Source organism: Bos grunniens, chromosome 6 (assembly GCF_055505025.1).
Source record: "Bos grunniens cultivar Pamir isolate PY7600 chromosome 6, Bosgru_T2T1.0, whole genome shotgun sequence".
In the NCBI taxonomy this organism is placed as follows: Eukaryota; Metazoa; Chordata; class Mammalia; order Artiodactyla; family Bovidae; genus Bos; species Bos grunniens.
Window position 1 is genome coordinate 98,599,340 of NC_141170.1, and position 22,122 is coordinate 98,621,461.

At 38.8% G+C, this 22,122-nt stretch overlaps 1 long non-coding RNA gene across 10 annotated transcripts in view; it reads right to left on the reverse strand.

Moving 5' to 3' along the window:
- The window catches only part of LOC147371072 (uncharacterized), an 88,573-nt gene extending 68,971 nt beyond the window's left edge, over positions 1–19,602 (reverse strand). For 5 of the 10 annotated variants that reach the window (XR_015165775.1, XR_015165774.1, XR_015165777.1 and 2 more), the window contains exons 1-3: positions 19,057–19,569; positions 14,238–14,437; positions 14,018–14,134 (exon numbers count right to left, since the gene is read on the reverse strand). This is a non-coding gene — a long non-coding RNA (uncharacterized LOC147371072). Of the gene's footprint in view, positions 1–10,533; positions 10,771–13,116; positions 13,305–14,017; positions 14,166–14,237; positions 14,438–19,056 lie in introns of those variants that run through there. The other 5 variants (XR_015165779.1, XR_015165772.1, XR_015165771.1 and 2 more) reach the window with 5 other exon arrangements.
- Between the last annotated feature and the right edge of the window lie 2,520 nt (positions 19,603–22,122).

Below are 22,122 nucleotides of genomic sequence, written 5' to 3' on the forward strand. Positions count from 1 at the left end.
GACCACCTCATCTGCCTCTTGAGAAACCTGTATGCAGGTCAGGAAGCAACAGTTAGAACTGGACATGGAACAACAGACTGGTTCCAAATAGGAAAAGGAGTACGTCAAGGCTATATATTGTCACCCTGCTTATTTAACTTGTATGCAGAGTACATCATGAGAAACGCTAGGCTGGAAGAAGCACAAGCTGGAATCAAGATTGCCAGGAGAAATATCAACAACCTCAGATATGCAGATGACACCACCCTTACGGCAGAAAGTGAAGAGGAACTAAAAAGCCTCTTGATGAAAGTGAAAGAGGAGAGTGAAAAAGTTGGCTTAAAGCTCAACATTCAGAAAACGAAGATCATGGCATCTGGTCCCATCACTTCATGGGAAATAGATGGGGAAACAGAGGAAACAGTGTCAGACTTTATTTTTTTGAGCTCCAAAATCACTGCAGATGGTGATTGCAGCCATGAAATTAAAAGACACTTACTCCTTGGAAGAAAAATTATGACCAACATATACAGCATATTGAAAAGCAGAAACATTACTTTGCCAACAAAGGTCCATCTAGTCAAGGCTATGGTTTTTCCTGTGGTCATGTATGGATGTGAGAGTTGGACTGTGAAGAAGGCTGAGCACCGAAGAATTGATGCTTTTGAACTGTGGTGTTGGAGAAGACTCTTGAGAGTCCCTTGGACTGCAAAGAGATCCAACCAGTCCATTCTGAAGGAGATCAGCCCTGGGATTTCTTTGGAAGGAATGATGCTAAAGCTGAAACTGCAGTACTTTGGCCACCTCATGTGAAGAGTTGACTCATTGGAAAAGACTCTGATGCTGGGAGGGATTGGGGGCAGGAGGAGAAGGGGATGACAGAGGATGAAGTGGCTGGATGGCATCACCGACAGGACGGATGTGAGTTTGAGTGAACTCAGGGAGTTGGTGATGGACAGTGAGGCCTGGCGTGCTGTGATTAATGGGGTCGCAAAGAGTCGGACACAACTGAGCGACTTAACTGAACTGAACTAGACCAATTGCGGTGATCATTGTGTATTGTACGGAAATACTAAATCACTATGGAACTAACAAAGGATAGTAAGCCAGTTATACTCAACAAAATAACTCACAGGTAAAGAGGTCGGATTTGTGTTTACCAGAGGCAGGGTGGATTGCATGAAGGTGGTCAAAAGGTACAAAGTTTCAGTTATAAGAAAAATAAGTACAAAGAATGGTATGTACATGATTAATATAATAAACACTGCTACATGTTTTATATGAAAGTTAAGAGTGTAAATCCTTACCGTTCTCATCAGATGCAAAATTTTCCTTTTTCTTTGATTTTGTACCTTTATGTTCACTAATTTACTGTCATCACTTCATGATGTATGTAAGTCAAATCATTATGCTGCATACCTTAAATTTGTTTTTTCAGTCATAGAGCAATAAAGAGAATCAAGGAAATATTTGAAATTTCCTCAAGGATCTTATCATCTTATCATCATCTTGTTACAGAATTAAGAGTACACACACACACACAAAAAGGTTAATTCCAAATTTTCCCTAACCAGCCCAGGTTTCTGTCCTAAACTTCAGGCCCAGAGCTCCGACTGCTTGCAGGATAAGTCTCTGCATTTGCATACTCCATGAACATCTCAAACTCAACATGTCCAGCTTATCATCTTTATCTACTTTCACCTCAATACCTGCTCTTCCTCCTCCTGGGGTTTGTATCTTAGAAAATGACTCCACCACCCACTCTGTTATCCAACTGAGAAATTTGAGCATTGTGCTTAACTTTTTCCTCTTCCTATCCCTCAAATATTAACCTTCAATTCCATTCATCTCACCTGCATAAGATCTTTTAATATTTGCTTCTAAAGTCTCTTCACTTCCTTCATATTGCCACTATCCCAGTTCAGGACCTCATCACCTATTGCTTGGATTACAACTGCCATTCAGTCTGCCTACTTTTATGCTTTACCCCTCCCCTATTTAACTGACACATGATATCTTAAAATATTTATTTGGCTGACAAATTGATTTCAATATATTTAATTATATTGGTGAACAGATAAAATAGTTTTATTCAAAAACTCTTTATAACTAAAATTTCTCAAAACTGCAGTAGGGACTTACTTCCTACCTGCTAGGATGGTGATAATAACAAGCAATAAATTTTAGGAACAGTAAGTGCTGGTGAGGATTTGGAGAAATTGAAGCCCTTGTATGTTGCTAGTAGGAATGTAAAATGGCACAGCCACTGTGGAAAACAGTTTGGTGGTTCCTCAAAACACTAAACACAGAATTATCATGTGTCTTAGCAATCTTTCTCTTAGATGTGTACCTAGAAAAATGAAAACATGTACTCAAAAAAAAAAAATCTGTTTCATTTACTGTGCTAAAACCTGTGACTGTGTGGATCACAACAAACTGGAAAATTCTTAAAGAGATGGGAATACCAGACCATCTTACCTGTCTCCTTGCCTGAGAAACCTGCATGCAGGTCAAGAAACAACAGTTAGAATCGGGCCTGGAACAATGGACTGGTTCCAAATCGGGAAAGGAGTACGACAAGGCTGTATATTGTCACTCTGCTTATTTAACTCATATGCAGGGTGCTCCATGGGAAATGCTGTACTGGATAACTCACAACCTGGAATCAAGATTGCTCAGAGAAATATCAACAATCTCAGATATGCAGATGATACCACTCTAATGGCAGAAAGTGAAAAGGAACTAAAGAGCCTCTTGATGAGGGTGAAAAAGGAGTGAAAAAGCTGGCTTGAAACTCAACACTTAAAAAACTAAGCTCATGGCATCCAGTCCCATCACTTCGTGGCAAATCGATGGGGAAACAGTGGAAACAGTGACAGATTTTCTTTTCTGGGGCTCCAGAATCACTGTGGATTGGTGACTGCAGTCATGAAATTAAGACGCTTGCTCCTTGGAAGAAAAGCTATGACAAACCTAGACAGCGTGTTAAAAAGCAGAGATATCACTTTGCCCACAAAGGTCCGTATAGTGAAAACTATGGTTTTTCCAGTATTCATGTAAGGATGAGAGAGCTGGACCATAAAGAAGGCTGAGCAATGAAGAACTGATGCTGGAGTTGTGCTGGAGAATACTCTTGAGAGTCCTTTGGACTGCAAGGAGATCAAATCAGTCAATCCTGAAAGAAATCATCCCTGAATATTCATTGGAAGGACTGACGCTGAAGCTGAAGCGCCAATAATTTGGCCACCTGATGCGAAGAGCTGACTCCTTGGAAAAGACTCTGATGCTGGGAAAGATTGAGGGCAGGAAGGGGATGACAGAGGATGAGATGGTTGGATGACATCACCAATTCAATGGACATGAGTTTGAGCAAACTCTGGGAGATACTGAAAGAGAGGAAAGAGTGGTAGGCTGCAGCCCATGGGGTTGCAAAGAGTTGGACCTGACTAAGCGACTCAGCAAAAACTCAAACAGATATTTATATACAAATGTTCGTCACAACATTAATCATAATAGCTAAAATGTGGGAACAGTTCAAGTGTCCATCAACAGATGCATGAGAAACACAATGTAGTATTACATAAAATGGACTAAGCTCCAGATGTATAAAAGGAATGAAGTTCTGATATGTGCTATAACACTAACGAAAGTTGAAAACATTATGCTAAGTGATAGTAGCCAGATACAAAAAGACAAATGTGTGATTCCATTTACATAAAATAATAGAACAGACAAGACTAATAGACACAGAAAGTAGATTAGAGATTGCCAGGGGCTGGAGTGACAGGCAATAGGGAGGTTTTGTTTAGTGGGTACACAGTTTCTGTCTGGGCTGATGACAGTTTTGGAAACAGTGGTGGCAATGGTTACATAACACTGCTAATGTAATTAATGCCACTAAAGTGACAATGATTGAAATGGCAACTTTTGTTAATTCTTTACCATAATACAATTTTTAAAATAACATATTCATGTAATATTAGAGCAAAAATTCCTTTATAAGGTTATTTGAAACTAAAAATCTCATTAGAATAATTATTCTTTGCATATATTTATATGCTGTACTCACGTTCTTAGCTGTATCTGTTTTAACACTGAATGTTATTTTTCTAATTCATTGAAATATTTTTTATAAAATTATCTTCTTTAAAGTAGAATGTTATGGTTAATACATTTGGTTTTTACACATTTAATTGACTCTTCCCTGTAGTCTATAATGTTTTCATTGAGAAAGTACTCTTTACAGTGCCTGATATGCCCAGACCAATGTTGAATTTCGCATATGGAATTTGGAGGTAATTCAGCTTAAGTTTTTGCACAGATACTATCATTTTGCCATGCTAAAGAGAGCATTTCTTTGATACATATTTTTGCAAAAAATAATTTTGGCCCAAAACTTGTCTCTATGATCTTTTTGAATGTTTTACCCAACTTACATGTTGAAAACCATAAACTTCCATTTCCTTCCATCTTGATTTTTGGAATATAAATTTAGTTGTTTAACAACAGGAGTTCCATTAAAAGATTCTTCCCACAAATAGAAATACTGCAAAAAATGTGAAACTTCAGAATGAAATATTATATACCAGTTGAGTCCTCATTATGTCCATTCTTCCCTTGCCTTTTCAGGAATAAAATGAAGGACTTCCCTCTTTCTAAGTCCATCCCCTCCCCCAATAATTGTGATTTGCTAAAAACATATTTTGGTTGCTCCATTTTTAAAAATACTTGCATTTAAAGTTCCCAATTTAAACAAATGCAACAATGTCAAAGAAATTATCTCCAAAAGGTTTAGAACCACTGTAAATCAATGAGATTGATCTACCAGGAGTCCTTCAAAGACTCAGTCTTTCTAAGACCCAGTTAGTAACGAGCAGCAGAGAGAAAAAATTGTTAAGTTCTGCCATGTTAAAGAAGTTTTACGTATGCTACATCAACATCATAAAAATTTAGAGTAACTCTGAATATAGAAAAATATATCTAATTAGTAGGATAATACAGCTTGTTTAGCTGCAGCTATAAAATGTACATGCATTAGAAGTAATCCAAGTAAATTCAGCTCCATTAGTTTCTTGAGTATGAAAACAATAATTATAGGTCATGCCTATGTTGCACTAAAACTTGTATTTATTATCCAAAGTTGAATTTCTTTTTAAATTAAATTTGCAAAATTTAACAGTTACAATCATATCAATCAAATGAACACCCAAAAGGTTTGCTTTAATTCCATGAATTATAATTTTTAAAGGATCATTGTTAGACTGATTTTCTATTTCAGGCATCTGATAATACTAATACAAAACCAGCATCATGTGAAATTCTCTTCTGTTAATGGAACAAATAGTTGTCACTTTACTTTTCACATGTGTATTATAAAACCCAGAATTTAGAACAGACTCAGACATAGAAAACCAACCTATGGTTACCAAAGGGGAAGAGAAGGGAGGGATAAATTAGGAGTTTGAAATTAGCAGATATAAAATACTGTATGCTATGCTATGCTATGCTAAGTCACTTCAGTCGTGTCCGGCTCTGTGTGACCCCATAGACGGCAGCCCACCAGGCTCCCCCGTCCCTGGGATTCTCCAGGCAAGAACACTGGAGTGGATTGCCATTTCCTTCTCCAATGCATGAAAGTGAAAAGTGAAAGTGAAGTCGCTCAGTCGTGTCCGACTCTTAGCGACCCCGTGGACTGCAGCCTACCAGGCTCCTCAGTCCATGGGATTTTCCAGGCAAGAGGACTGGAGTGGGGTGCCATAAACTAGATAAACAACAGGTTGTACTTATTAGCACGGGGAACTATATTCAGTATCCTGTAATAAACCATAACGGAAATGAATATGAAAAAGAATATACTTATGTTTATGTGTAACTCATTTCACTGCACACTTGAAACTAACAACATTGCAAATCAACTGTACTATTAAAAAAAAACAGAATTGAAGATGAATGGAGCAGTCATTTGATTGAAAGAAAAGTTGTATTCACAAAGTGATAAACTTTCTGTATCCACACATATTAGATTGTTGTAGTTAGAGTTTTCTTATAAATACTAAGTTTTGAAATAGATGATTTTTCAGGGATTTCTGTCTTCTAGTTTTCATTTGATTAGTGCTATCATTTTGTTCAATCATTCTGCTGATCAAAATCAGCTTAAGAGATAATATTCAATACTTAATTTTTCATTAAATATGTACTTTTGATTTTTTTTTGTACCCATGGCTGCTGAAAGGGTTTATGGCTAAATAAAACACTATTAAATAATAAAGTCAAATGATGATAGATTTATGACATACAATAAATGACAAAACAAAGAAACATAGAGGTACAGAGAGCACTAACTTGGTTTAGCTGTTCAGTAAAGGACCTGCCATGATTTCCTTGCAAGAACTAAGATCTCTCAGCTGCGGGCCTGGTTGACACTTCCCTTCCTTCAGGTGTCAGCCTAAATGTCACTTCCACCAAAAGAGGACAGACTTCTCCTTCTGAAACCTGAGTCTGGGCGAGGAGTTCTTTTGGTTGGCTCTCATTGCTTCCTGCGCTTCCCACTCATACTACTTTCTGCCCCCTGTTATAATCACCTGTTTTCCTCTCTGATTCCCTTATTCAACTACAATGGTCAAGAAGCTAGGTACATTTTTTTTTTAATTGGAGTTTAGTTTCTTTACGATGTTGTGTTAGTTTCTACTGTACGGCAAAGGAAATTAAATATATGTGTACAAAGATCCTCTCTTTTTGGATTTCTTTCCCTTTTAGGTCACCACAGAGCACTGATAGAGTTCCCTGTGCTATACAGTAGGTTCTCCCTAGTTATCTATTTTATTTATGGTATCAATAGTCTACATATGTGGATCTCAATCTCCCAGTTGGTCCCACTCGTCTCCCATTCCCCCTTGGTATCCACATGTTTGTCCTCCACATCTGTGTGTCCATTTCTGCTTTGTGAATAAGACTGCCTATACAATAAAAAGGAATGAAGATGGGTCATTTGTGGAGACGTGAATGGACCTAGAGTCTGTCATACAGCATGAAGTCAGTCAGAAAGGGAAAAACAAGTAACTTATATAAACATATATATGTATGGAATCCAAAAAACCTGGTATAGGCACATATCTTATTTATCATTGTATTACTAACATCAGATGCAGCACACTTAGTTTGCCCTTAAAATGTTATTGAAATACATAAATAACTTAAATGCAATACATAACCAGGGCAAAATTGGTAGAGTAGCGGTAACTGCCCAGCCAGAGTTCAAAAGAGATAACATCCTTGCTCTAGATCCCAAGACACTCAAATAGGAAGAATCAAGGTCAGGATTAAAAATTAAGTTAATCCTAGGTCTTGGATTCTACTCTAAGGCATATTTACTTTATCTTGTAGGCATTGAAAAGCCATTGAAAATTTATGAGCCAGGATGTATCACAATACAGATAAATGGATTAGTTTTGCTAAAGAACAAACTTGGGGAATCTCAAGCTCAACATTTTCAGCTTCCTTGATTTAGACCCAAAGCTGGGCCTGTTTTTTAGAACCACAATCACAAGCCCACATAATCAAAATAAAACAGATGACTAATTTCTGGGGCGACTTCAGATATTCCTGGGAAGATGAAGCATATCAAGTAGTCTCAAAAAATACAATGCATACAATGTTAGTATTTCAGTAACTCAGAAGGGAATTCAAATGCTTCCATCAATGGGAGTTTAATCTACCTCTTTTTGGCAGTGTTATCAGGCTATTTTCTCAAATATAAATAGAAAACTTTCACTATATAGGTTTACACAGGATGTTCTCATCTATTTGCTCTTTTATCCTTAAGGCTAAGTTCCTCTGTCAGAAACACCTCTTGCCAGTTGAATGGGAGTGAGTGTAGAAATATGGTCTGTCTCTCTTGTTTATCAATCTCAGTCTCTCTCTCACACACTCACAACCTGGAGCCAAACATCATGACTCAGTAGGGAATTACTGACTTAGCACAAACCTGACACCAGCCACGTTGCTGAATACAGTTCTCTAGTGATGACTGCCCCACTCCCCAGTGCCTTCGGCTCACCTGGCTGCCCTTCATTTTGAACTGAAGCACCCCTTATAACAATCCAGAAAGGCTCTTTCTCCATTAACTCAAGCAACATGGTCTCAATCTGGTTGGTTGCCCATATGGATCTATCTTTCTAGCCATAATGCAAAGTACATGTGGCACATCTGTCCTGGCTAAGTACCAATGAAACTGACGATCTGGATGGACTTCACTTTGTCAATCTGAACGGCAAAGGAGATAAAAACGGCAAATTTCACAGTTCAGCAGTAAAATAATAGTAACCTGTTATTTAGCTGACGTGGCCAACAATTCTGTCTTGAAAATATGCATCTGACAATTTTCCTTTACTTCCAGGGATTTTCACCTTCCAGGGACGCAACCCATAATTTTTCTCAACCAGAGACATAGCTGACAATTTTGTCTTCCACAGTTTAGACTGACAATTTGTTCATGAAGAAACAAAGCTGACAGTTTTGTACCCATCAGTCACTATCCAAATTCGTCATAGCTAAGATAACGTAACTTAGCAATTTTCCTACTTTTAAGACAGCAACCTTTCCTGCAAACTTTATTTTTGCTATATTTCAATTAAAAAAAGAGTCCTAAAAAGTTTGCTTTTGACAACAGAAACAAATAATTCCCCATAGTCTGCTTGCACATGCACCTTGCTTTCATCACCGGTTCCCTATTTCTGTTAGGAACTTGGATGATGGTTTATTTTAATGAAAAAGATGTGTGGATCACATTACAGGAATGTTTTAATTTATTACTGCAGAATCACCAGGAAAGCCTAATCTGTTTCGAGTGGAATAAAAACATTTAGGCACTGAGAATATTTCTTTAGCCATGAAAACCTAAAATCTAGATCAGTTATAGCTAGGAAATTTTTAATAAAAATCCAATTATATACACTCTTACATTTTGCCCATCAAATTCCCAAAGTAACACACCTATCAATTCTCAGGAGCTCAGGAGACTGGACTCTGAACAGCGCATCTTTGGTTCTGATGGGCTCAACCTTCCCCACCCAAGCCCAATGCATCGATGTCACAGCTCATTGTTTTCCCCTTGCTGTGTTTTTAGTCCCAGACTAAGGGAGATGGAGGGAGCATAAGGAGGGCAAAACTAAGTCTTTTCCTGATAGAAAGAATAACACAGTTCTCTTGTAATCATGCACACACGCGACTTCGACCTTTTTCTCCACATGGATATTCTACATGGAAAATCATACAAATCATACAAATATTAGCAGACCAAAATAAGTTAATATGCAGTAGTGAAGACACATTAGGCACTGCCCAGACAACTGATAATTTTTTTTTTCTTTTTGGCAGGTGGGTTAAATTCTAATAGCCATAACGCCTATGTCCTGTCTCTTTAAGAAATCTGTTTGATCCAAAGCACCTCATTAGCCATTTTCAATTGTAGCATGCACAAGAGAGCCAGAGGCCCTTAAGAATACAGCCTTCGTAGCAGGGCTTCTGACAAAGCTCCTCCATTACACTCCTGTACCCTCTCTGGCTCACTCCTTAACCCATGGTTCCTGCTCTCCTTCCTAGGGGCAAGTTTTGTTTTCAGTGAGCAAGTGTGATTATTATGAACAAAGGAAATGAAGGGTTTCTAGCCTCTGCTTTTTCTCTGAGCATCTTCAGATGAAGACAGCTGCTCAGCATCTGTGGGAAATGGTTTTATTACATGAATGGGGGGGGGGCACTGATTCAATCCAAAGGACAGGGGATGTCAGAATTACAGAGAGCTGCATTAGTGCTCTTGCTGTCATGGCCTGGGAAAGAACGGTGAGGCATCTCACTCTGGGGCCACATGAAGGCAGTGAAGGAGACCACAATTACTTGCTGAAGATCCTCTCACCAGGGCTGTAATTGGGCACCGCATGCTACCCAGTTTTAGCCTTAATGACGAATAGCCAGCTCGCCATTGAGTGTACAGAAAACATCCTGGAGCTAAAGGATGACTTTTGAGTCGATTTCTCATAATGTAATCAATAAAATGCATCTTCACAATCCACCAAATTCTCTAGACATAACTAGGAGATATGAATGATGCTTTGCATTAGGCTCTTAGATTGCCACAAAAGAGCAAATGGAATTCTGAGCTTACCACTTATGAAAACCTACAGACAAGAAAAAAATCTTACCTGCACTCCCCAAATGGCACATTCTTCCATGACAGCTCAGTTTTATTTACTCTCTCGAACTGCCTTTAATTTTGGAGAAGTGGTGTCTCGTCGTGTCAAATCTGCATTTCCTTGAAAACCTACCCTGATTTTGTTTTAAATGTAGGCCCTGAGAAACTCTCAGGGGTGTAAAGTGTACTGCATTGTAGCTCTTGCCACTTACAGCTTGGGGAAACAAAGCCCCACAATTCCATGCTTGTATTTTTTCTCACCTCTTCTGATGAGATCCCAAACCCTAATTCTAAATTTCTTTTTATTTTTTGGTGTTTCCTCCCAGCATTTTATTATGAAAAATTTCAAATCTAAATTGTTTAAGTGCTTACTAAGAAAACCTGAATCCCAGACCAAAAGACTACTGAAAAATACTTAATGAGTCGGAAGGTATGATTTGTTTCCTCTTCAAAACTATGAGCATGAAAAAATAATTTAGGTCACAGAGTCAAGCACATGGACTTTCCCTAGAAACAGCAAAACCATATTCCCTTGCTGGAGAAAGGGGTTTTCATCACTCCTTTCTTCCTCTCCAGTCACAGCTAAATTGACCAGCAGTGGATACCTGTTAAAAGGGAACCAAGATGTAAGCTGAGCAGAGTGAACCAGATTCCCTCTTGAGAACTTGAATTGTGAGACACAAGGGCTCTGATAATACGATCATAGGGGCAAGAATTATAAGAAAGGTCATGTTCAGTTGGGTTGGGGCTGCCATATTGAGCCATGTGATAAAATCATTTAGGTTTGGGAAGAGATGTTCAGAAGCAGGTATAAAAAGAACTTGCAGAAATAAATGTGGCTAATCACAGAAATTAAGTCTCAGAGGAAGTATCTTATTTCTTGAATTTCCAGTTCTAGTTTCTGTATTACCTTGCTGCATGTCATTTGCTATTCTTAAAAGTTCACATTCTTCTCTAGCTTTCATGGGTTTTTATTCCTCATAAGCAATAAACTTAAAAAAAATAGAGCTATATTTTTGGCAGCTAAGGCTGCCAATTCACGTGTAAGGTCAAATAGCTTACTGATTAAGAAATAAAATATTATACAAGAGAGAGGTAAGAACAGGCATTTCTTAGCATAACGGGTACTTCCATTTTTAATGCACTAGGGAACATACAGAAGTCTTCAGTCATATTTCCAACCCTCCACCATTTCCCTGGAGAAGGAAATGGCAACCCTCTCCAGTATTTCTGCCTGCAGAATCCCATGGACAAAGGAGCCTGGCAGGTTACAGTCCATGGGGTAGTACAGAGTCGGACATGACTGAGCGACCAAACAACAACAATCACCATTTCCAGGCAGTTTGATGTTGTGTAGCTTCTAGACCATAGAAATCACGTATTTGTGTCTGTATCTAAGGTCCTTTGGATAACACTGTCATAGTTAATTTTGCTATCTGGAGCTATTCAGTCTATTCCTGTGATCTCAACAAAGCTTTTGAGAAAAAGAATTTTTTTTTAAACAATATTATTCAGTTCATTTTCTCAACCTTTGGAAATCCCACAAAGATGGCATGACTTCTCAAAAATTTACCAATTCATACTGTCATAGGTCATATTAAGATAAGTGACATTAGAAGAAATTTTGGGCTCAGACAGTCTGAAGAAAACAAGATGAAATATTATCAAGTTTTAAGAAATACTAGTTTTATATTTTTCTCTCCTACTTCCACCTACTGATACATAAAAACCTGTGTCATTTCCTTTGCAACAACCACAGTCTGCTGGTGAACCACTCTTATCTGCATGAGCCCACTACTCTCCCGGGGCTTGGGATGTCCTCTTTCACTTTTTCTTATCAGGACAGCCTGCTTGTTTCATTTCTTCCTGCCCTGTACACCTCTTACATTTTCCCCCTTGATGTTTCTCCATCTTATCTCACTTGTGCCTTACTTGATTAACATCCTCCGTATCCCAAAATGTCCAGGAAAAAGAACTAGACTAAGAGACTGAAGGCACAGGTACCAATCCCAGCTCTGCCGTCCATTAGGTGTGAAATTGTATTCCTTAGGTTTTCATCCATATAATGATGAAAAGTTCAAACAGATGACCTCCAAGAGCCTTCCTAGTTGTCAAGTTCTGTAACTCTCTGTTCTTTTCTTCCTGTGGAAAAGACTTTCAAAAACATTTCCCTCATTACTATGTCTTTGTATCCCCACCACTAAGCAGTGTTGAGTACTTGGAGGATGTCTAATTGGGTGAGGTTATAAACAAAACAAAAAGACAACCCAAAGAATTGGAGAAAATGTCTGCAAACAATGCAACCAATAGGAATTAATCTCCAAAATTTACAAACAGCTCATACAGCTCAATATATTAAAAAAAAAGCCTCAATCAAAAAATAGGCAGAAGACCTAAATAGACATTGTTCCAAAGAAGACAAACAGGTGGCCAAGCAGCACATGGAAAGATGTTCAACATCACTAATTATTAGAAAAATGCAAATCAAAACTACAATGAGATATTACCTCACAACAGTCAGAGTGGCCACCATCAAAATGTCTACAAAAAATAAATGCTGGAGAGGGCATGGAAAAAAGGGAATTCTCCTATGCAGTTGGTGAGATTGTAAATTGGTATAACCACTATAGAGAACAATATGGAGGTTCCTTAAAAAACTAAAAATAGAGCTACCATATGATCCAGCAATCCCACTCCTGGCATATATCCAGAGAAAAACATGGTTTGAAAGGACACAAGCACCCCCAAGACATGGAAGTAAACGAAATGTCCACCAACAGATGCATGGAGAAAGATGTGGTACTTATGGACAATGGAATATTACTCAGTCATTAAAAAGAATGAAATAATGCCATTTGCAGGATCATGGGTGGATCTGGAGATGATCATACTAAGTGATAAAAGTTAAGAGGAAGACAAATATATGATACTAATTATATGCAGAATCTACAAAGAATGATACAAATGAATTTATTTATAAAATGAGACTTAGAGAATGAACTTATGGTTAGTGGGGGAAAGGATGGAGGTGAGGGATAGGAGTTTGGGATTGACATATACATACTGCTATATTTCAAATAGACAGCCAACAAGGATCTACTGCATAGCACAGGGAACTCTGCTCAATACTCTTTCATAACTGAAATGGGAAAAAAATTTGATAAAGAATAGATATATGTATTTGCAGTAATATAACTGAATCACTTTGTTATACATCTGAAACTAACACAATATTGCTAATCAACCATACTCCAATATAAAATAAAGATTTAAAAAATAAAAAAATTTATCTTATCAATAAAACATGTAAATCAAAACTGTCAATAAGGGGAAACCATGAAAGAACCACCTAAAATAGGACAGCATTACTCTAAGGAGTGAAGAGATTATGCAAAAAATGTTCACTCTTCTATTGGATAGCTTTCTACCTGTTCAAGTTCACATTCAAAATGAATTAGCCCTGTCTCCTAAGCCTCCAACCGCTCATCATCAGAAGCCACTTCTTACAAAATCTAAAATAAGTCAAGTATATGCTGAGATGAGTATCAGTGAAATCATTACTTGAAAGGCAACGATCATGTGCCCTACAATCATATAAGTGGCTGGAAGGTGACAAGCCAGATAATTAAAGAAAAATGGAGTTATGCTGAGGTCAGCATCAAAAGGCACTCCTTTTCCCCAAAATAAAAACTTTTTTTCCTTGAATATAAAAGATAACACATTTACTGTAGAAAGTTAAACAACATAGAAGAGAAAAAGTAAGAAGGTTAAATGTCTCCTCAAACCTGCTAGGTTGCTATAACAAAATACCACAGACAGGGTAATTTAAACAACAGAAATTTATATTCTCACCATTATGGAGGCTAGTAGAAGCCCAAGATCAAGGAGAGCAGGACAGGTACTGGTAAGAGTAGTCTTCCTGGCTTGCAGACAGCTGCCTTCTAGCTATGTCCTCACATGGCCTCTCCTCTGTGCATGCAAAGAGAGCATTGTGGTGTCTCTTATAAGAACACCAAGAGTTAGGTGTCAGGTTAGGGGTCCCACCCTAATCACCTCATTAAACTTTAATTACCTCCTTGAGGGCTCTGTGGAGAAGGAAATGGCAACCCACTCCAGTGTTCCTGCCTGGAGAATCCTGTGGACGGAGGAGCCTGCAGGCTGCTGTCTATGGGGTCGCACAGAGTCAGACACGACTGAAGCGACTTCCCAGCAGCAGCAGTGAGCTCTGTCACCAGACAGTCACATTGGGAGTTGGGTTTTAACACAGGAATTCTGGGGGAGACAATTCCATCCATAAAATCCCCCATAAAAGCTTTAAGGATATTTAAATTCACACTACTAAACATAAACCTATATGATCATTTTATGGTTTATCTAATATTCCCTTTTATGGATGTACTATCACTTAAACAATCACATATTTATAGTTTCCAACTTTTGTGAGCCTATTAAAAATGCTGCGATGAAAAGACAGGTATATGTCTGTGCATGTACATTTGCACTCTTTTCCAATAATCTCCCTGGGATGAATTCCAGGTAAGAGTCACTCTGTAGGAAATAAGGCTTAGAGAATTGGCAGTAAAGATGCTGCTGTTCTAGATACTGTTATTGCTGTGAGTAATCATGTCTTTTGTCTCTGACCTGGGCATCCGAGAACTGTGACAGCCTAGCTTGTTGGTTTTGCCAGTAAGGTAGAATCTCAGATGCTCCCCAACTCGTGACACATTTCCTCCACTACTTAGGATAGTGTTCATTACCTTTTGCCAATTATCCACCTCAAACCTCATCAGGCTCAGAGGTTTTAAAACATAGAAACTTAAAAACTATTTGTAATTTTTGTAGGTTTATTGATCTTTACTATGGCTTTTTGGGGGGTAAATACCCATTTTCTATTATGTGTCTTTTTTTTTTTTGTATAAAATTGAAAGCATTACTTGTATATTAAGAATATTCGCATTTTCCTTTTTGCCCCTTTTCCAACATTCAGCACGTCAAAGTGAGGATGTGGTGGGTCATCCTTTGGTGCAAAATTCCAGATTTCTTTGGGTCTTCCAGTTGAAGCCATCCATGATCAACTGTGCTGACAACACAGGAGCCAAAAGTCTGTGTATCATCTCTGTGAAGGGGATCAAGGGATGACAGAATAGACTTCCTGCTGCTGGTGTGGGTGACATGGTGATGGCCACGGTCAAGAAATGCAGACCTGAGCTCAGAAAGAAGGTACCTCCAGCAGTGGCAATTCGACAACAAAAATCATACTGCAGGAAAGATGGTGTGTTTCTTTATTTTGAAGATAGTGCAGATAAAAGCAAGATGGAAGGCTCTGCCATCATGGGGCCAGTTAAAGGAATGTGAAACAGGACTGCATCCAGTGCTGGCATCATTGCATGATTCTGTGGTGTATTTACAAAAAAATAAAAATTACTTGCTCCCACCACCAAAAAAAAAAAAAAAGAGTACTGACATTTTGTTAGGTTCAAAGATACTATTTTATAATATCTAAGTGTTTGTTGTAATTTTTGTAATCCAATCTAAAAATCTTTTTGCATTATGGGTTTTTGTCTTGGCTTCAAAATAAGTTAATATTAACTTGTGCCTTTGCGGAAAGACAGGTGGACCACAGATTAGCAGGAAGAGTATGACACACACGCACACTCACATACACACATGCACACTCACATACACACACTTTCTGATTTCTTTACCCAATTTGCTAAAACGAGGTGGCTGCACAAAGCTCAGGCAAATGCTTCAAACCTCAACGTGGCTTCCTCTGCCCACACCCCAGAATGTCAGTGGCAGGGGGCAGAGAGCCCAGTGACACTGCCCTGTACATGGTGGGGCTTCACAGTGCTCTTCCACAAACCTTTTATACTTGGCACTTACATCCCTCTTTCATCATAGGAGTTACACAAACAGTTCCTGGGCTTAATTCCATTTAGGAGACTGTTTATCAAACCAGCTCTCTTGCAAAAATATTTGTCTATACCTCTGTCCCTTTCAACCCCCACCCCCTTTTTCTTTTGCAGAATTAAGCTATTTATACACTTTTACCTCTTCAGAAAAATTTAGATTCATTTTTCAAACTCCCTCATCTCACTTTTCACCCCTCATGCCACTAGTATTTTATCTATGATTGCATTAAATACACTATTCAGGGAGAAATGACATCTGAACATATTACACATGGCTGTACCTTTTCTTCACAAATTTTCATTCCCCTTACATTTTCCCTTCATGTTATCTCATATTTTTTGGTAACTTTGATCTTTTTAATGTTGATTATTTTATTAGAGCAAGAAAAATAGATAAAAGGTACCCAAATTGGAAACAAGAAGTAAAATTGTCATTACTTGAAGATGACAAGATACTACATGTAGGAATACCTAAAAACTCCACCAAGAAACTGTTGGTGAAGTGAAGTGAAGTCGCTCAGTCGTGTCCAACTCTTTGCGACCCCACGGACTGTAGCCTGCCAGGCTCCTCTGTCCATGGGATTTTCCAGGCAATAGTACTGGAGTGGGTTGCCATTTCCTTCTCCAGGGGATCTTCTCGACCCAGGGATTGAACCCGGGTCTCCCACATTGTAGGCATTTACTTCCTTTACTGTCTTTCTTTACTTTCTTTCTTTACTGTCTGAGCCACCAGGGAAGTCCTCAAGAAGACTCCACCAAGAAACTGTTGGTACTAATATATAAATTCAATAAACTTGCAGAATACAAAAATTAATATATATGTAATATTAACATATTTTGTTAATATTATTAATTATTGGAATAATAATTAATAATATTATCAGTCCGTATCAAAATTCCAATGGAATTTTTCACAGAAATAGAATAAATAACCGTTAAATGTGCATGAAACCACAAAAGACTCAAAGAGTCAAGGCAATCTTGAGAAAGAGGATAAAGCTGCAGGCATTACATTGCCTGATTTCAATGTATGTTACAAACTTAAGAGTAATCGAAACTGTGGTATTGGCATACAGACAGATATGTAGATCAATAGAAAAAAATAGAAATCCCAGAAACAAACCCACATATATGGTCAATAAATTTACAACAAAAGAACTAAGAATAGACAATGGGGAAAGGCTGTGTGTGTCACTTCACTCATGTCCCACTCTTCGTGATCCTCTGGATTGTAGCCCACCAGGATCCTCTGTCCTTGGGTTTCTCAGGCAAAATACTGGAATGGGCTGCCATGCCCTCTTACACAGGATCTTCCTGCCCCAGAGATTGAACCCAAGTCTCCTGCATCTCCTTGCATTGCAGGTGGATTCTTCACCTGCTGAGTCCCCGGGGAAGCCCCTTCTCAAAAAATGGTGCTAGGAAAACTGGACAGCCACAAGCAAAAGAATGAAACTGTACTACTAACTTACACCATATACAAAAATCAACTGAGAAGGGGTTAAAACTTCAACATAAGACCTAAATCCACAAAACTCCTAGAAGAAAACATAGGCAATAAACCTCTGGACATCAGTCTTGTTTGTGGTTTTTGGCACCAAAGCTGTTTAAGGTAGCCAGATAAAATAAGAGATCAAAAACATTGTTATTAATTTAAGGAACAGGTAACTCTTTAAGTATTTTCCATGCAGTATTTTAAAAATACCAATACTAAAAAAAAATTTTTTTTCCTGAAATTCATGTGTAACTGGGCATCCTACATTTTTATTTGCTAAATTTGGCAAGGCTAGCTGCACTGCATGGATCATGCCAAATAATATTGATGACAGCATTAATGTATTATTTCTGGTTTTACTAGGAATGATGCTATAGTGTTTCTCTAAGTACCCCCAGGGGTGCTGATCTTAACATTGTAAGGTCAACAGGGATAGAAATCACTTGTAAGTTTGTAAACTCAATCCCAATCCAGTGTTTCGCATATGTGTTTAATACATACTGACTGGATAAATGATATAGATATACTTCGCTATGCTAGTTAGCCGAGTTTAATAAAGACAAAAGCATACAGCTTAGGTTTTATTATTTTGTAAAACTACGTAGGGATGCTTAACTCAAGTGGCAAACTAGATGCATAAGCAGATGTGAAATAACACAAAAGAGCTCAACAGCAATGAAGAGTTTAGGTTCTAGAGTCATACCGTCTGGGTTCATACATCACCCCCAGTTTTTACTGACTGCCTGATTCTGGGCAAGTTTCCTCCTAGCCTTAGATTGCACATTGATAAATGAGAACAATGATAACATCTACCTCAGAGTTAATAAGGATAAACCTGGTAAATTCATAGTAAATAATTAGCACAGTGCCTGGCATGGAGATTTTAATAAATGCTACCCACTAATAATAGTTATTATTATAGCTACTCTCTATAAACACTCAGCAAGGGCTAAGTACTCTCCTAAACATTTTAAAAGTTATTTTCAGTTTAAACAATAAAATAGCAGCCTTCCCCTTTGAATCCATTCTCTGAAGTAAGAAAAACAAAGTAAGTGATTTCAGTTTTTCAGATGTCTCTAAACTGGTAATAAGAGAAGACCTACACAGCGGAAAACAATGATTCTCAAATTGTGTTCCTGGGACCAGCAGCACCGGTATTACCACATGTATTAGATTTCAATTGCCTCTTAACAAGCACCACAAAGTTAATAATTAAAATAACACAAATGAGGGACTTTCCTGGTGGTCCAGTCAGGACTTCCCACTCCCCATGCAGGGGGCCCCGGTTCCATCCCTGGTCAGGGAACCAGACCCCACATGCTGGAACTAAGGGTTTCATGCCAAATAAAGATCTCTCAGGCTGCAACTAAAAAAAAAAGAAAAAGGAAAAATTCACATGCCACAACTAAGACCCAGTGCAGCCAAAGAAGTAAATAAATGTTTAAAAAATAAATAACACAAAGTGTTATCTGTATGTCAGATACCTGGACCCGGCGTGGCTCAGCTGGTTCTCTGCTTGGAGTCTTCGTGAGGCCAGAATCAAGCTGTCATCAGGGCCGCACTTCTTCTAGAAGCTCTAAGGATGAATCCACTTTCAGAGTTATTCAGGTTGTATGGAGAAAGAAATGGCAACCAACTCCAGTAGTCTTGTCTCCGGGAATTCCAAGGACAGAGGACTTGGCGGGCTACAGTCCATGGGATCGAAGAGTCGTTCCGCCTGTGCGACTAACTTTTCACTTTTCAATCAGTTCAGTTCCTTGTCGGACTAAGGCTCCCGTTTCTTGAGCTGTCTGGGGCTTTCTGTTTCTAGAAGCCGACCTCAACCTTGCCTTATAGCCTCCTCCTCCATCTTTGAAACTAGCAAGGGCATGGGGAAGGTTTCTCTGCGCTGACCTCGCCTTCCACTTTTAAGGGCTCACGTGATTACACTGGACCCACTCAGAAACTCCAGGACAACCTGCAGTCAGTTGATTAGTAACACCTGAATTCCCTCAGCAAAATCCCTTCACAGGGGTTCCTAGTCTGAAATTTGATTGAGTAAGGAGAGCATGGGATTGGGTGAGACAGCTTTAGAATTCTCCTTTATACCTTGGAACTTTTTGAAATTCAAAAATTCTCTGGCCTCAGCCCACGGTTTGCTGAATCAGGAACTCAGAATGGGGCCCAGCAATCTGTGTTTTAACAAGCCTGTCTGTTGATTCTAATTCATGCACACCTATGTTCAAGAACAACCGTGACAAGTATTAGGGTTAAAGTACATGGTTTGATTTCAAAACTTAAAGTCAAGTAAACCAGTTCTCAGTTTTAAAGTGAATCTCTAGAAGGAACTTATTTTAATAAATTTTTTATAATGTTAATACAGTGACTACATTAACTACATCAGCTATTACTGATTCCAGTTATCTTCAATGTTGATAAGGCAATTTATTTTAACTTCTTAAAGTTGAAATATAGTTGATTCACAATGTTGTGTTAATTTTAGATGTATAGCAAAGTGATTCTGTTTTACATATATATGTGTCCACTTCATTTTTAATGGATACAAATGAAATTTTTATTTCAGTTTTTTGAATGTATCTTCATGAAAAAGAATCTAGTTTGAGGGGAAAAGTTCTCAATTACAGAGGATAATGTGGAATTTCGAACAACTGAGGAATTCCATACAGGAACTTGGAAACCCTTCAACTTTGGATGGTTAGGGGGATCTAAGAAGTATGTTGCAGGCCTCACTCATCTCTTACTAATTATCTGCCTCCTTGATTTGCAGTTTTTTCATTTCTTTTGACTTCTTCTGAAGTCTCAGCTCTAACTCTCAAGTGAAATGAGATTGGTGCAGGGAAGTGGGGTAGTAGGGAGAGGAGAAGGAGAGAAGATAGGAGCTGGCTCCAGAGGATGAGTTTCTGAGTTTCTCAACGGGCCGAATTGTGTGTACCTAGTAGCAGGAGTGTGAGTCGCTCAGTCCTGTCCGACCCTGTGACCCCACGGACTGCAGCCCGCCAGGCTCCTCTGTCCGTGGGATTCTCCAGGCCAGAATACTGGAGTGGGTTTCCATTCACTTCTGCAGAGGATCTTCCTGACCCAGGGATCAAACCCGGGTCCCCTGCATTACAGGCAGTTTCTTTATCTTTTGAGCTACAGGGAAGAACTATGTGTGTAAATACAGTTGGAAAATATAGGTTGGAGGAGAATTATTTCCTCACTAAAATATGCTAAACAAACCCTTTTATCTTATATAACTATATTATTAATAAATGCTCTAGCCTGTCATATAATACACTTTGGTTCAGTGGTTTAGTCATGTCCGACTCTTTGCAACCCCATGGACTGCAGCATACCAGATTTTCCTGTCCTTCACTATCTCCTGGACTTTGCTCAAACTCTGGTCCATTGAGTCAGTGATGCTATCTAACCATCTAATCCTCTGTCCCACTCCAGTACTCTTGCCTGGAAAATCCCATGGACGGAGGAGCCTGGTGGGCTGCAGTGCATGGGGTCACTACCAGTTGGGCACGACTGAGTGACTTCACTTTCACTTTTCACTTTCCTACATTGGAGAAGGATGGCAACCCAGTCCAGTGTTCTTGCCTGAAGAATCCCAGGGACAGGGGAGCCTGGTGGGCTGCTGTCTATGGGGTCGCAGAGAGTTGGACATGACTAAAAGCTTGTGGAGGTGATGGAATTCCAGTTGAGCTATTCCAAATCCTGCAAGATGATGCTGTGAAAGTGCTGCACCAATATGCCAGCACATTTGGAAAACTCAGCAGTGGCCACAGGACTGGAAAAGGTCAGTTTTCATTCCAATCCCAAAGAAAGGCAATGCCAAAGAATGCTCAAACTACCACACAATTGCACTCATCTCATACACTAGTAAAGTAATGCTCAAAATTCTCCAAGCCAGGCTTCAGCCATATGTGAACTATGAACTTCCTGAAGTTCAAGCTGGTTTTAGAAAAGGCAGAGGAACCAGAGATCAAATTGCCAACATCTGCTGGATCATGGAAAAAGCAAGAGAGTTCCAGAAAAACATCTATTTCTGCTTTATTGACTATGCCAAAGCCTTTGACTGTGTGGATCACAATAAACTGTGGAAAATTCTTCAAGAGATGGGAATACCAGACCACCTGACCTGCCTCTTGAGAAATCTGTATGCAGGTCAGGAAGCAACAGTTAGAACTGGACAAGGAATAACAGACTGGTTCCAAATAGGAAAAGGAGTTCGTCAAGGCTATATATTGTCACCCTGCTTATTTAACTTCTATGCACAGTACATCATGAGAAATGCTGGGCTGGAAGAAGCACAAGCTGGAATCAAGATTGCCAGGAGAAATATCAACAACCTCAGATATGCAGATGACACCACCCTTATGGCAGAAAGTGAAGAGGAACTCAAAAGCCTCTTGATGAAAGTGAAAGTGGAGAATGAAAAAGTTGGCTTAAAGCTCAACATTCAGAAAACGAAGATCATGGCATCTCGTCCCATCACTTCATGGGAAATAGATGGGGAAACAGTGGAAACAGTGTCAGACTTTCTTTTTTTGGGCTCCAAAATC